General features: G+C 38.1%; 1 protein-coding gene across 5 annotated transcripts in view; it reads right to left on the bottom strand.

Annotated features, from left to right (window-relative positions):
• Positions 1 to 15,109, bottom strand: part of SCAF8 (SR-related CTD associated factor 8) — a 145,204-nt gene that overhangs the window by 58,903 nt on the left and 71,192 nt on the right. For 2 of the 5 annotated variants that reach the window (XM_090135635.1, XM_090135637.1), the window contains one exon: positions 2,044 to 3,534. The exons of 1 other annotated variant lie outside the window; for it this stretch is intronic. The gene's annotated coding sequence lies outside the window, so the exon portion shown is untranslated. Of the gene's footprint in view, positions 1 to 2,043; positions 3,535 to 15,109 lie in introns of those variants that run through there. 2 more of the 5 variants (XM_090135636.1, XM_031611765.2) reach the window with 2 other exon arrangements.

Genomic DNA, 15,109 nt, shown 5'->3' with positions numbered 1-15,109 from the left:
TTCACAGCAAAGATTATCCTATGTAGTTACACACCCCATTTCTTGCAAGTTGGAGAGTGGACGTGGTACAGAGCTCTTGGAGAAGATGAGGTGAAGTGAAACTGTTGACAGAAGGGCTCTCCATATGTAAAAGGAAAGCACCACCCTGAGTGAGAAAGATGGTACTACAGACTTCTTAAGAGGTTAGCTTTTTTTTTTTTTTCCTTTTAAACAAGATAATCTTTGTTTTTGTTTGATTTTAATTGACACAGTGTAATAAACTCTTGTGAAGTATCAGTGAAATTACCTGGCTCTGCAATGACTTGGCTTATTAGAATAAAAATTAAAATAATAAATGTATGCTAACTGGAATCTTCGAGACTGTGCTATTTAGTATTTGAAAATTTGGTGATTTCTAAATGAAAGACATGAGAGAGAAATTAAAAATTACAATAAAATATAAAGTAAGGCCATGTTTTCTCCAAAAAGTTGTTGTTGTTGTTTTTGTTTTTGTTTTTTTGAGATGACTTACAAATAGCCAGTTTCAGGGGTTTTCTTTGTATTAATATGAATCAGCAGCAGCATGTATGTACACAGTCCAAAAGCAAGCGAATCTAACTTAAAGTAATCTAAAGGAAACTGATATTTGTAAAAGTTTGTACTATCAAAGCAGCACAGACTAGCAGTAGGAACAGAACTGCAGTTGTGTGTAAGATTCGGCGTCCCTTGCAAGGACACTTAGGTCATACTTTGTCAGCAAAATCCCTGCTGTACCTGAAGAGTCAACTGTTTTTAAGATGCTAAGTACCCCAAAAGTTCTGGACACCTACTATTTCTTTCAGCTCTGAGCTCTGAACAGCTTTTCTTATTCTTGGAATGGATTATAGTTTGCTGAGGAAATGACTTAGGACCATCCTATTTAAATGAGAGCTGTATATTCACACATTAAACACAGCCAGAGAAACCAACACTTGTCTGCTAAGCCACACAGTTCACATTAAGTACTTGTTCTACTGTGCAAATATTGAATTGATCCAACCCACTAAAGTCAGCCAATATTGTTTGTAAAGCCACAACTGCCATTATTCAAAAATTTAAATTGACAGAAAACAATGACTTTAGAAACTTTCCTTTGAAGCTGACTGAAGAGATGGATGCACTGAACATCTCTCCATATTTATATCCTTTTAACAAAGAAGGGCTTGTCAAGATGCTGGGGGAAAGCTTCTGAAAAGGGGATTCATTCCAAAAACAAAAAGCCCAACCTCTGCCCTTACCAGAGTGCAAGGAGGCTTGCCTGGTTTGCTTTGCTTTCTTTTTTTTAAATCACTCCTTCAACAGATGGACAGCAGTCATACATCTCATTGAAAAAGTTCACCAATGGAGTGGCCAAACTTCCAGCAGCCCCTGGCATGGCATAGACAAAAGGGCATTTCTCTAACAGTCCCTTCTCCTGAGGGAGTTAGTTTTGGCATTCAAATTCAAACGGTGTCATGGACATGCTCAAGCATCTACAGTCAGTGTAGATGTAGTAATTATACCCAGCTGTCCACATACTTAGCATATACGTGATTAATAGCTAAAGATCTGCTAGCACAGGAGACTTACACAGCTGTGGTGTTGCTACACCTTATCTATGCGCAGCTGTCTATGCTACCAGGAGGGAGGTGGTGGGAAGGTGCAATGGGCAGGGTGGTGGGACAGAACTGCCTCTTTTGGGCAGGATCACAGTCATGGATCAGCTTACACTGATCAGGAGCAGCTGCTGTCTGACCCCACTCACACACACTGGTCTGAAGTGCACACCTTCAGCAGGACAAATATGCACACATGGAGAGGTCACCTTATTAGGGCAATGTTAACTTTCAAAATGCAATGCACAGCCTTTGCTTACGCAAACTTATCTGCTACGTGAAGAACATTTTTATAGTTTACGTTTTGGTCTTCAAAGAAGAAAATAAGGAGAGGAAAGAAAAAGGATCTAATTGGCTTACACACTCAGATGTGCATATGCTCAGCACAATATATCCCACACTGAGCAAATCAAAGCCACCTTAGACTCAGCATTTTCCTCCTCTAACCTTCCAGGCTAACTAATTAATAGACACCGTATGTCAAATACTCTACTACAGCCATAAATCCAGGATGTGAAGAGGCTGATCTCCTCATTGCCCTGGGGCCTTGTGCGCGAATCAAATTTAAGCATCGTTATTGATTTGCTAACATTTTGTATCCCTCTGCCTTTTAACCTGGTGTAAATAACAATACAAAGGAGAATCAGGGTCCTACCACACAAACACTTTCATCTCTGTATCTTTTTTGCCAGATCTTCTAAACAGCAGTCAGCAGTATGTATGATTCCAACCACTTTGCAGATATGATATAAAAGTAGAGAAAATGATCAGAAACAAAAATTTGAATTCAGATCTTTATTATACAGGCCCAAAGCTGTGGTCACCATGCAGTTACACCGTAATGGGAATGATCTTGCTGAAAGGACCTCACTAAACAAATTTAAAGAGACCACAGACTACAGCATTCCAAATAACTGGCACTTCGATTTATGAAAGAGTAAAAATAAATAGAGGAATGGCAAGTATGTCCTTTTCACATATGTTGGGACATGTACATATTCCTTCTTTTCTATAGCTATTTTGGAGACAAAAATCAGCAAATACTGCCTCAAAATACTAACCTTTCACATGAGGGCTGAGGTAAGTTAGCTGTTTCTCTCTCCTTAGTTATTTGATCAAACATTCTGATATGCCAAAACACCAAGCCCACAATGTGTTGTTGTTCTTTTGTATTTTTTCCTACTTCCCGCCCTTTCTTCCACCATTCAAGACACTAACAGGGACTAAGTGGAGACATTTAGTCAAATAAAAGCCTTGAAACTTTTCCTTTCTAATTTTCCATGATGCTTTCATAATTTAAGGATTCATCACAAATCTAAAAAAGGTTCGGTGTCTGACAAGTAATTAAAAATCTCTGGAATATAGATAGCCACAGTGAAGAGCTGCACATAGACTGCACACATAGTGTTATGTAAAAGTGGTTACCTTTAAAAAAAACAACAACATTTCTTAAAATCTGTAGACCAAAACAAAGCATGTCTTATTCCCTAGAGGATTTTCTTGCAACCTGTTCTTCAGTTATTTGCACTAGGAGATGCTACAAATGGTATTAGTTACAATAATGTTGTCTTCTGGTCCAGCAGAAGAACCTTTCTCTCCGATGGATGCAAAACTGTTCATCTGAGTAGATCATCCTCAACAGCACAAATATGGTCTAGAAACTCATAGAGTTTATGGTTTTAATTTATAAAATTAAACCTGCGTCAGACAGGTAATACTGGTATGTAAGTTTGCCATCCCTGGGTTCTGTCAGAAACGGGGTACTGAGGTGCTCAGAGCCGTCTCAGTCTGCAGCGCTGGGATCCTTCTGGCACTTCAGACCCGAGAGGCGATGTGATGCATGCTAGAACATGGGCGCACGTCTCGCTTAACTCTGCAGAGCCAGGGGCATGGTAAGCTGCCAGAACTTCCTTCATCTTGCCTGTTGACAAAAGGAACAATAACTAGTCATCACTGGGTGCTGGGGTGTAATTCCAACTTCTAAAAAGTCCTGTAAATGAGACTGGTTTTTACTAGGCAATAGCAAATTTTCATAAATAACAGTTTTCTGATGAGGCTTACCATCTCTGTTACCTATGGGATGCTTCTGAGGGAGAAAGGTATCTTAGATGGGTGGTTCCTAAACTATTAGCCAGGATTAAGCACACCGCTATTTTAAAAGCATTATTAGTTTTACCTTTCATTGTCCAGGAGCTTAGTATTTTAAAATCTTCATTGGGATATTATGCAGCAGGTTTCCTCACCAAAAGCGCTGTACTGTCTGTTATGCACACTGATACAGTGTAAATAATTTTTTCAGGAGAGGATTATTAAAGACTTACTGAGTAGGAATCCTATAGATTACTAAGTGATTTACCTAAGCCTGGTATATAACTATCTCTGACACATATTGCTCATGACTATTATGCATTGATAGCAGCTATTATTTGTTTATGAGTGTTTCGTAAATGATGCATTCAATGGGCTTCCCAGAATCGTGGCTCAGGAAAGACCACTAGATTTTCTACTGATTTCCTGTCGATCAATTTTTATCCAGATATCCAGTCCTATATGAAATCCACGCACCTCGGCTTTCTAAAATCCAAACCTTTAGTATCACAGACTGAGAAAAAGAAAGATTAAGCATACCTCTGTAATATATAGTTGCTACAGAATAGGTACAAAGAGACAGAGGTATCTTGGGAGGGTGATTCTTCAACTCTTTAGGTGATATCTATTCTTTCTCCATTTGCTACAATGATATTAAAAACTGACCTTTCACATAGCTACAATTAAGTTTTGTATGCTACTACAGGGATCTGACTGCATTTATCAGCTTATTTCACAAAGACAGTAGGTAATTTCAATCATTACTGACATGGGCAAAATTAGAAAAAGTTTAATTGCTTCAATCTAACGTAAATACAGAAGGCATGCAGTAAATTCCTAAAATTATTATTTTTGCATATTCTGAAATTCTGCAGAGACATCCAAAGTACTTTTTCTCTGTATAGTCATTACTCTCATCATTTTCACATACACAGAAATCACTAAAGGAGCAAGGCTAACAGATAATTTGATAGATCGCTTCATCCATCCCTGACCCATGCCATGTCTGCTGATATTTGACCTATTTTTAAACTTATGCAAGGCTAAGAGATTCTATGAATTCCCACTAAGCAAACTATTCCAGAGCTCCTCTTTCCCTTGCCACTTAATATTTTTTCCTGATGCTTACATTAAATCATCCTTGCTATGATTTAAGCCTGTTACTCTTTTTCAATACCAACAGCACTTAACTGCCATCAGTTAAATCCCTTCCTCTTTAGAGTCAACTATTTCTATACAAAGGCTGCTATCAAATCTTCCTTCCACCTTCCTGTTTCTAGACTAAACAATCCTTCAGTCTTCCCCTAAAGACCCATGTGTTTTAGATCTCTGACTAGGCTCATTGGCCTCTTTAATGCTCTCTGGCTAAATTGGACCCTACTTGAGCAGCAGTTCCCGCAGCTTGGCAAAGCACTGAGGCCTTATCAGTACTGATTAAAACAATTCTGTTATGTGATTTATTTATTCCCATTCACATGCCCACAATATTGTTGGCCTTGGTTGCAGTAGCACAATATCACTGGCACATGTTCAGCTCAGGATCATTATAATATAGTCACCTGCAGCACTGCCACATAATGCCTACCCATGCTTATCTAGCCTGCAATTCAACTGCTGGAAACATGGTATTTTCCGGGCTACTCCAACACTGTCAAGATAATTTCCCACTCTAAGCCTTGCTTTAGCACACTTGTTCTAGCCTATAAGTTTATTAAACCTACTTTCTGGCCTTTCATTCACATTATCTGTGAGAATACTGAGTAGTACCAAAACAAGTTACAATGTTTGCAGAACAGCACTTAATGGTATATATATATACTTTCTGCATATGGTTTCCAAATTATTTAAGCACTCACTTCACAATTTAATCTATCTCAGTTTCCCTAGAACATATGAGCATACAAACAACTAAAATATATTGCCATACAGCCTTGTTCAAATAAAGCGGGCTATTAAATCTTCTAAAATTAAGTATTGTATACTCTTTGAGAACAAAAGCATTACATAGAAAAAAATTCAACTGAAAACACAATCTTGCTAATAACTGATTGTACATTCAGATAACTACTTTCATGAAGTACATGCTCTATTGGAATACTGTTCAACTAGGGCTTAATGGAACTCTGTGACAGCCTCCTAAAACTGGTTTTTCTTCAACAGAAACCTTCACTTAGAAAACAGCAAAGAGATTTCACTACAATACTTCCATTGGAAATAAGTTAGTTGTACAGAATCAGAAAAAAATCAGTTGCAAAACTACTATTCATCTCGCATGAGTTCTTGATCAGAAACATACTGAACAGAGAACACCAATATCCACAGAACCAGCCATATTGACACTTCTCAAGGAATGGATTTCCACTTACATTAATCTTGATGGAGACACATGACAACTGTGCAAATACAGGAGGCACACTTCCTACCTAATACAGGTTATTTGCCAGATTTTTTTTCTATTTCCAATTCTATGCCATATTCTATTTATGCTATCTGAGCCACAACAGTGAAATCGCTTGCTCCCTGAAGTGGAGCCAGAGCCTTTGGTTCTTTCACAGTGATATGAAACATGGTATTTTCAGTTCTGAACTGGAAACATTGGAAGCTGAAATACAAATCTAAATACAACACAACACCAATAAACTTCCAGGAAGAGAAATGAAAAAAATGACTCCCAAAAACACGATTACAGAAAGAGAATGGCATATACAGAACAGAAGAATGTTTTCTATTTTCTTGAGTGGAAAAGAAGGCAACGTAGGAGGGATGGCCCTGTCTGCCTGACCCAGCACCAGCTGTGACATACAGCAGTCTGTCTGACTGTCAGAGGAGGGTTCTCACAATAATCTTTGCCCCTTATGGCAAGACAAAAGTCCTGAGACTGAGATTAACCAGATGTCTTCACTTCTCTGAGACGAGAGTAGCTTTTGGAGGTCTTAAATTATAAAGATGTAAGATACTTTACTGGGTATTGTAGGCATCTAGATGCTAAAATTACTTTCCTCATTTTGTTAGTCAGCGCTAGAATTTCCTTCCTTTTGTTAAATTGAGACTTTTGGTTTCAGTGAAAGTAAAGAAAAGACAAATCTCTCAATCATAAGTACAGCTGGAAGAGATTCCATGTAGCAGCTTGCTCAGCAGCAGCAGAGATGGCACTTGGGTGATTTGCAAAGTTGTATATGTTAGTGACCTCTCTCTTAAAAGACCATCATAACTGCCACATGAACCCAGTGGTAGAACCTTCTCAGATTGTCTGCTTTGCAGCCAAGGAAGGATGAACCGTTAAGTGGTGAGCCCTGCTTTCTATGTTCTGGTATTATGATATGATCACGTCCTGGCAGAGAAATGTGACTGCACCACTCCACATGACAGTTGTAGTGTCCCATCCCTATGAGAATGAGTGGATCTTGATGTGCTTCGAAGAGCCCTGAGCTCTACTGCAAGGACAGGATGCTTTGTTCCTCCAAGACTTTTGAAACCCGTAGAGCAAGGTTACCTGAATGGGCTTTCCAACCTAAAAACCCATTCAGGTGACCTCACTCTATGGGTTTCAAATCTGATCTGATGATACTATGGGGACTTTTTAGGTGTATAGGTGCTTTTTAAGGGTGTAAAATGAGTAGAGACATTCAATATCTGAAATACTGTAGCATTTCTGTACTTACGTTACATGAAAATTCTCATAGCTGATTTTTTAAAACAAATTGAGAAAAAAATATTAGGCAGAAATATATTTAAGAGTCTTGATGTCATAAGAGGAACAGTTAGAAATGAACAGCCCAGAGGCATACCACATTTGTAGTTCAGATATGACAGGGTCCCCAAGTGCCAGCTCTCCTAAATGCAGCTGGGCACCCTGCACATTCCTCTGGGCTTGGGTGAGTGCTACACTCGAGAGGAATTTCACCATCTCCAGACAAACACAGATCTTGGCTTTATCAAATATGGCTTTGTCAACTCCAGAGATTTTCTCCTGTGCCCCATGGTGTGATTTATTTCTGTAAAGCATCACCTGTTGAAGAGAGATGCTCACATGACAATCTCAGTTTTGGTTTACTTTTGTGCACTTATAGACAAAAAGGAAAGGTGCAAAATATGACTTGTCTTTTGCGATAGGCTCAGAAGAGGCTGAGAAAAGCAGGAACCAAAATAAAAGGCATTTGCAGAGCATTAATCTTAAGATTTCTTGGGATTTTAAAGCCAGTCTTGTAAATTTTGAAGCCAGGACTTTTTGCATGTTTGACATGCGCGGGACAAGAAACATCTGGATCTGCTGCCTGCCAGATTTGCAGACTAAAGCAGTTACCTTGCTCGACAGTACTATGTGTGAGACAAGGATTTACATTACTGCTGGAGTACAGCCACATGGCTACAGGACTGAATTGTCTCTCCAGGGAGACAGCTCCTGACACAGTGGGCAGTACGCTCAGTCTGTGCTCAGCAGTGCTTGCAGGCGTGATACGGTATGACAGGGTGGGAGAGCTGTACACTGCTAAAGAACACACGAAGGTGCAAGGAAGAACCTTAACTCCTGCTGCTAGGCCTGGCTACAGGAATGCTTTTACTCTGCCTCAAGGCAGGGACACATTCACAAGCAGGGCACTGGCAGTTTGGATAAATCCTTTGCATTGACCTGAAATGCTGAAGGGAAAGGCCGATTGAGTTGGTTCTCAGCTTGTATGAGGGGATGAAGATAAGGATGAAGGATACAAGAAGAGGCTCCATCTTGATGAGAACTGTTTATCCCCCAGGGCAATCTCAAAAGCATGCAAAGTTGTACACCTCTGCTATTTGGAGCAGGATATGTTCCCATGTGTGGTAATGAAGACTTAGGTTCCTTTCCATTAACTGACCAAGATGTATCCCATTTTTTTCTGACTCTTTCAGAAATTCATTGCTTATATTTATAGATATATATAAATAAGACAACACCTATTCAGGTACTTTTGCTTGTTAGGTTTTTGTATTCTTTCCCTATAGCTTGCCTTAATATCCATTCCACATTGATTCAATTCTTCATCAACATGGGTGATGAAAACTTTCTACTACATATAGCATACAATACCTTCTATAAAGGCACCAATAACTTTACTACATCTACTGAAAACACCTTACATGGTATGCCCTAGCATTTATCTTTTTACTCATTTATCTTTTATTCAGCTACATCACATAAACAGCTCAGAGACATCTCACAACTAATAAACATGCTTTGTTTTTTCTGCACTTTACTATCTCCAACAGTAATTGTAGAAACCACATTTCTTTGTTAAAGTGTCTGACTTTGCATAGGTATTACGAAATTTTATCCCAGTCTTTCAGCATTATCTGTGGATGAAACACACATCTGCTATTTCCAGCAGCTGAGTCCAGATATTCCCTCCCTGGAAGAATTAGAAATGTAGTAATAACTAAGAAAGTGGAACCTCACCAACTATAGATTCTTTTAAATATACTGAAAATTGCTGGAGATATATCAGATACATTTAAACTTTTAATGCTTGAAAGAAATATCTTTAGATAAGGTCTTAAATAACTTTATTGATGGTATAAGGTATGACTAGTCATTATTTGTGGTTTCTCTGTAACCTTAGCAGATCAGAAAGTCAGCAACTTCAGTGCTGACTCACGGGGTCTGACACTAAATATACTTCTGGGACCTTTAATTCAGATTTATAAATTATATAAATAAATGTTGCTTAGTCCCATTCTTTGGTTCATCTACAAATGTTTCTGTATTGATGATAAATCAGTCCAATGCTAAGTAAGCAGGTGACAATCTTTCTGTAGAACATTTTCTTCAGATCACTGTTAACCCCATTTTCTAATCACAAGAGAATTTTTTTTTATTTTACCAGATACAAAGCTCAGCCTTCTCTTCTAAAATACAGACCAAGGCACTCTTCATGTCAAAATAGAAACATCTCCATCACTGCTAATCTGTTAGCTCTAAGAAAGACTTTGATCTGATCTTAAACAATGGCAATTGCTTGATGCCACTGACTTTAAAATGGTGCTTTTTGCATATGCTCACTTTTGAAATCTTGTCAAGTTTCAAAGTTTTGGGGCATTCTATATTAGGCACTTAAATGTTTAATTTTTTAAAACATGCTACTGTAGGGAGATAACTGTAGGGAATTCTTTTCAGAAATAAGAAAACTGAAGTCAAATTCAATACTAATTGTGCAGAGATTAGCATTTTTTCATAAACAGATTCATTAGAGTTAGGATCTTTGTTCCTCAGCTCCAGCACAGACCACTCAATCTACAGAGTCAGCCACCAACTCCCAGTAGCAGAAAAGTGCAGCCAGCTCCAGATGCCAATGGTCTCTAGAGAGCAACGTGGGTGAACAGGAATTTTATGATTTTTTTCAAAGGACATAAACCACAAAGATTCTTGCTAATTATTATGGTCTTCTCTAACTGTAAATATTACCAGCATTTCTGCAAAGATCAGACATTCAAGCATGAAGATACATTAACAAGCTGAGATAGAGGAAGATAAAGAAACTGTAGAGATTCTCAGTCTCCAGTCAGATTAAGCCGTCAAGAACATTTAATTAAAAGATAATCTGAAGACTCTTCTTTCATCCTGAAGACACATTGTTTTGTCTTTTGAACAAAAAAATGTTGAAGGATTTCACACAGGGAAATTCCTGTACTATATTCAAAGCTTTTTGTAAATAAAAAAGGGCATTGCAGTAGAAGGTGCTTAAGATGTACTCAAAAGAACAACCTATTTCAATGCCAAAAAAGCATTTAAAAAAACAGAAGTAAGAAGTAGCAATAAATTTGATCAACTGTTAGACCACGCTCTTTGGCTCATATCACTAATAGCAATGTTTTCCTATCAGTATTTCATTAGAAATTCTATGATTTTAAGTTGAACCAGAATATATTTTATTCTCTAATTGCAATACATGATTCTGCAGTGATACAAATAGTTGGAAAAACACATGTACTGCAGAGAACAAATACTAGACCAGAAAAAAACATCTGTAATGTAATGGCAATACTTAAGTAAGAAGGCTTAGTAAATCCAAAGAAAACTTTATCACCATAGCTACTTTAATTATTGAATTTCCACGTATGTTCAAATAAGATTGATGAAATACAATACGCAGCTACATTATATAGTCATATTTCTTGAATAGATACAACCTAGAAAAATTTGGTCTGGTGTCTCTAAGTAAAATTTGGAGATGCGTAAGAACGTAGATGACTTTCCAGAAATGTCATTTAAAGAAGGTTTGAGGGCTTTTTTGTTTTGTTTTTGGTATATATATATATTTTTTTTGCAAGTGCAGTGCTGCCAAATATTTTTACCACTGAAGAAATGCTATTTCAGCTGCATTTGAGCAGAGTAATAGTGGTAGCTAATGGCCTATTCAGTTAATCATAGTTATTCACTCCTTGGAAATGCCTCAGAATATAATAAATGTTTTGTTTTCTATGTAGACTCTTAAATTACGGGCATTATATAATATACACGTTATATAACCCATCAGGATGAATACAAAGTGAATCCAAAACCACTCCCTTAAAATAACTTTTAATATTTGGACCTCTGAAGAAGGAAAAATGCTGTTCTTATCCAGAGCGCTACTGAAATAGCACTGATAGCAGGGTAAGAAAAGGCTATAGAGAAGGTTCTGGTTTAACTAAAATGTGGTTATTTGTCATCCACCTGGAGAGGCCTGAAATAACTATTACAGACCATTTTCAATAAAGAAAAGTAACATCCTCAAAGAGCTGAATCACATATATCCTTTCCCAAATAAAAGCTGTGGACATAGTGTTGCAGTTTGGCCCATAACAGGCAGATCAGTTTTCAGTCTGAAACCAATAGTCGCATTGTCAGTCTTAGCTTTATTGTTGCTTTCTCCTCCCCCCCCATCTTTAGGAGATTATGTGAATTACTCTGCAAGAGGTCTGTCTGTCACAACAGAGAGGGCAGAGCTGGTTATATCTCATCTCTTTCTGGTTGCCATTACAGCAAAGAGACACATCAGCGTAGTTCCCTCAGGAATTTTACTCCAGAGGTATTTTATAAAGCTGTGGATTAAGCTTAAAAACAATGGCAGGCTTCCATGGTCAGAGATAGCTATTCTTCTCAGTTGCAATTGCTTTGCAGAAAAGATTAGTTCATTGGCTCAGGAAAATACCCATGGACTACTTCAAGGAGTGAAGATAATTACAAAGATCATCTTCCCTTGACTTCGTGGATGGAAGAATTCTGCCATGAACACTGATTTTTTTGTGGCTGAGATGTCAGTTAGCTTGGGCTGTTACACGCCCACATAGTTGACAAACAAAAGGAAGTTTAGCTGTTCTACAGCATAACCATTGCTTATCTGAGATGCGAGCACAACCAGGGAAAGATGGTTGAGATGTTCAACCATTCATTTTCAGCAAGGTTCTTAGAAGAAGCCAGTTATAATTCTGACAGCAAATATGCTTAAGCATATTTGATGATCTTCAATAATAAAAAAAGGTGTTTAAATCAGATGTGATATAAAGTAGGGTAACGTTGCAAACAGCTTACAAAACAGGATTAGAATTCACCACAACTGCAGTAATTCAGATAATTGTTCTAAAGTTAATGCAGAGTCCATATGAACAAATGCAGATCACTACTGAAGGCTAATGCCAGATATAGAAAGGAGACAGTACTGCAGAAGAGATCTGCAGAGGATGGTATATAAACAAACTGTAAATCAGGATGATATGTAGCAGTAAAAAAAAAAAAAGCAGTCTTATATATTCACGATAATGCTATACAAAAATTGAGGAATTATTCTATTCATTCCCTACCAGGGGAGGCAAAGCTCAAGCTGCACGACTATGTCCAGTTTTGCCTATCATGCTGTCAGTAGAAAAAAAAACATTGAAGGAAGTCCAAATGAAAGATACAAAAAAAAAAAATAAGGTAGGTAGAACAAGAAAAGGTTGAAAGAGTTACATTGTTTAGTCTAGGGAAAGAAAAGACTGAGATAACATTTCACTTATGCAAATGTTTGCTATGAAAAGTCAATGGTGGCTAATTGATCCCCATGTCCATCATGCATAATAGAAATGACTTACTATATGGTTGTGGAGATTTAAGTCAGACTATGAGAAAAACTTTCTAACAAATACAATTAGCCCTGCAAGAGGCTATCTATTCATAGAATCATAACATGGCTTGGGTTGGAATAGATATTAAAGATCTAGTTTTAACTCCTCTGAGCAGGGCTGCCACCCACCACCTCAAGCTGCCCAGGGCCCCATCCAATCTGACCTTGAATGTCTCCAGGGATAGGGCATCCACAGCTCCTCCGGGCTGACCATGCCAGTACTTCACCATCCTATGACTATAGAAGTGACTACGGTGACTATAAAAAAACTGGTCTTGCTCTCCAGTTTTTTAAGTTCCCTTAAAGTACTGGAAAGCCAGAATGAGGTCTTCCCAGAGCCTTCTCTTCTCCAAGCTAGCCAAGCCCATCTCCCTCAGTCCTTTCTCACAGGAGAGGTGCTCCAGCCTTTTGATAACCTTTATGTACATTGCACTTGTGCTGGGGGCCTAGGTCTGGATGCAGTACTACAGATGGGGCCTTACAAGGGTAGAGTAAAGGGGGACAATCACCTCCTGCACACTGCTGCCATCCCTCTTTGGATGCAGCCCAGGATACTGTTGGCCTTCTGGGCTGCAAAAGCACATACTGCCAGCCTATACCAAGCTTTTCATCCACCAGAACTCCCAAGTCTTTTTCTGTGGGGCTGCTCTCAATGAATCTTTTTCCCAGTCTGCAGACATATCTAGAATTGACAAGATCCAAGTACAGACCTAGCCTTGTTGAATCTCATCAAGTTCACACAGGCCTACTTCTCAAGCTTGTCCGGGTCCCTTTGGATGGCTTCTCTCCTACTGTATCAACTGCACTACTTAGCTTGGTGTAATCAGCAAACTTGCTGAGGGCGCACTCAACCCCACTATTCTAGTCAGTAATACAGATGTTGAAAAGCACCGGTCCCAATACAGACTCTTGGAGGACACCACTCATCATGTCCTCTACCTGGACATACAGTTATTGATCATAACCCTCTAGCTATGACTATCCAGCCATGCTGGTTGTCTCAAACGACTTCCTCATCTTACAAGTGCTTTAACATAGATTCTAGAAGGATCTATTCCGTAGTCTACTCAGGCACAGAGGCTTACTGGCCCGTAGTCTCCTGGGCTTTCTTTTCTACTTTTCTTAAAAAAAAAAAAAGAGTGATAAGTCATTTTTTCCAGTAACTGCTACAGTGTACACAGGCAGAGTGGAACAATTCCATGATGTCTTGTCAGTGTTTTAGCCTTAAACATAATAACCTATAAAAAAATTACAAAAATATAAAACTCACCACCTAAAAAAGATAAATAGATAAAAACAGATCAAAGAAAACATCAAAAGACCAATATTATAGTCCACGATTATGCTTGACAACTTGACACAGAGGACAATCTATAAAGACTGGATAATGTACTGGAACTTGTGACAACACAAACTAGTTCTGGAAAAATCAAATTCATGGACAGATTTGATTTAACTGATTCTGTCAGTTATTCAATTGCTCTTTCTGCTTTTATGACAAGCTTAACAGCTTTCTGAAAAAGTTTGTCAGCTTCAAATGAAAAGTCCATACTTAAACCATTTGTAATGATTTACATAATTTTCTTAATAGGATGTAGAAGTTGGTGTAATTACATTAACTTTTATTTACAAATATAGAGAACTAAGGAGATATACAGTTTATAGAAATGCAGATTTGCTTAAGTAGTCCTTGCAGGGAAAAAAATATAAAAGAAATGATACAATACTGATACAGAAATGTTTGCAATGCAGTGTTCTGATTACTCTTTATATCTTTTCAAGTGTGCCAAGGCAACATCAATATCTGTTTGCCTGAAGGCCTTTAAAAATACATTGTTCTATTTGAATTATTTCCACCCTGAAGCATTTCTGAGGAACAAACTTGCAGGATCTTGAAATGTCCGAGAGAGCAATGCACTCATTAGATTGAATTCCTGCTTTGATTCCTCAGCCACTCTAGAGCCTTTGCAAATTGCACCTAAGTGAGTAATGATCATCTATGAAGAAAATGAATTGCCTATAAAATGATGCTACCAAAGCGGGCAATAGCAACTTCCTGAAAGTGTCAGTTTTTCTGCATATTGTAAAATTGCCCTGTTGGGGATCTACTTCAGCCTCTCCACTCAGTACTGGCACCAGCTAAGTGCTAACATGTAGTAAATACTCCTTTCTGATAGATGCCCACTTTATATTGCTGCAAATTGAACAATTATTGTAGAAACATAGAGTTATATAGAAACCAGGCTAACTAGGGACTGAGAATACAAAAAAAGGAAGAGCTTTTAAGGACAGAAT

Source organism: Phasianus colchicus, chromosome 2 (genome assembly GCF_987193195.1).
Source record: "Phasianus colchicus chromosome 2, bPhaCol1.hap1.1, whole genome shotgun sequence".
Classification (NCBI taxonomy): Eukaryota; Metazoa; Chordata; class Aves; order Galliformes; family Phasianidae; genus Phasianus; species Phasianus colchicus.
Note: the sequence above shows the minus strand (reverse complement) of the source record. Positions and strands in the feature narration are given on the sequence as shown.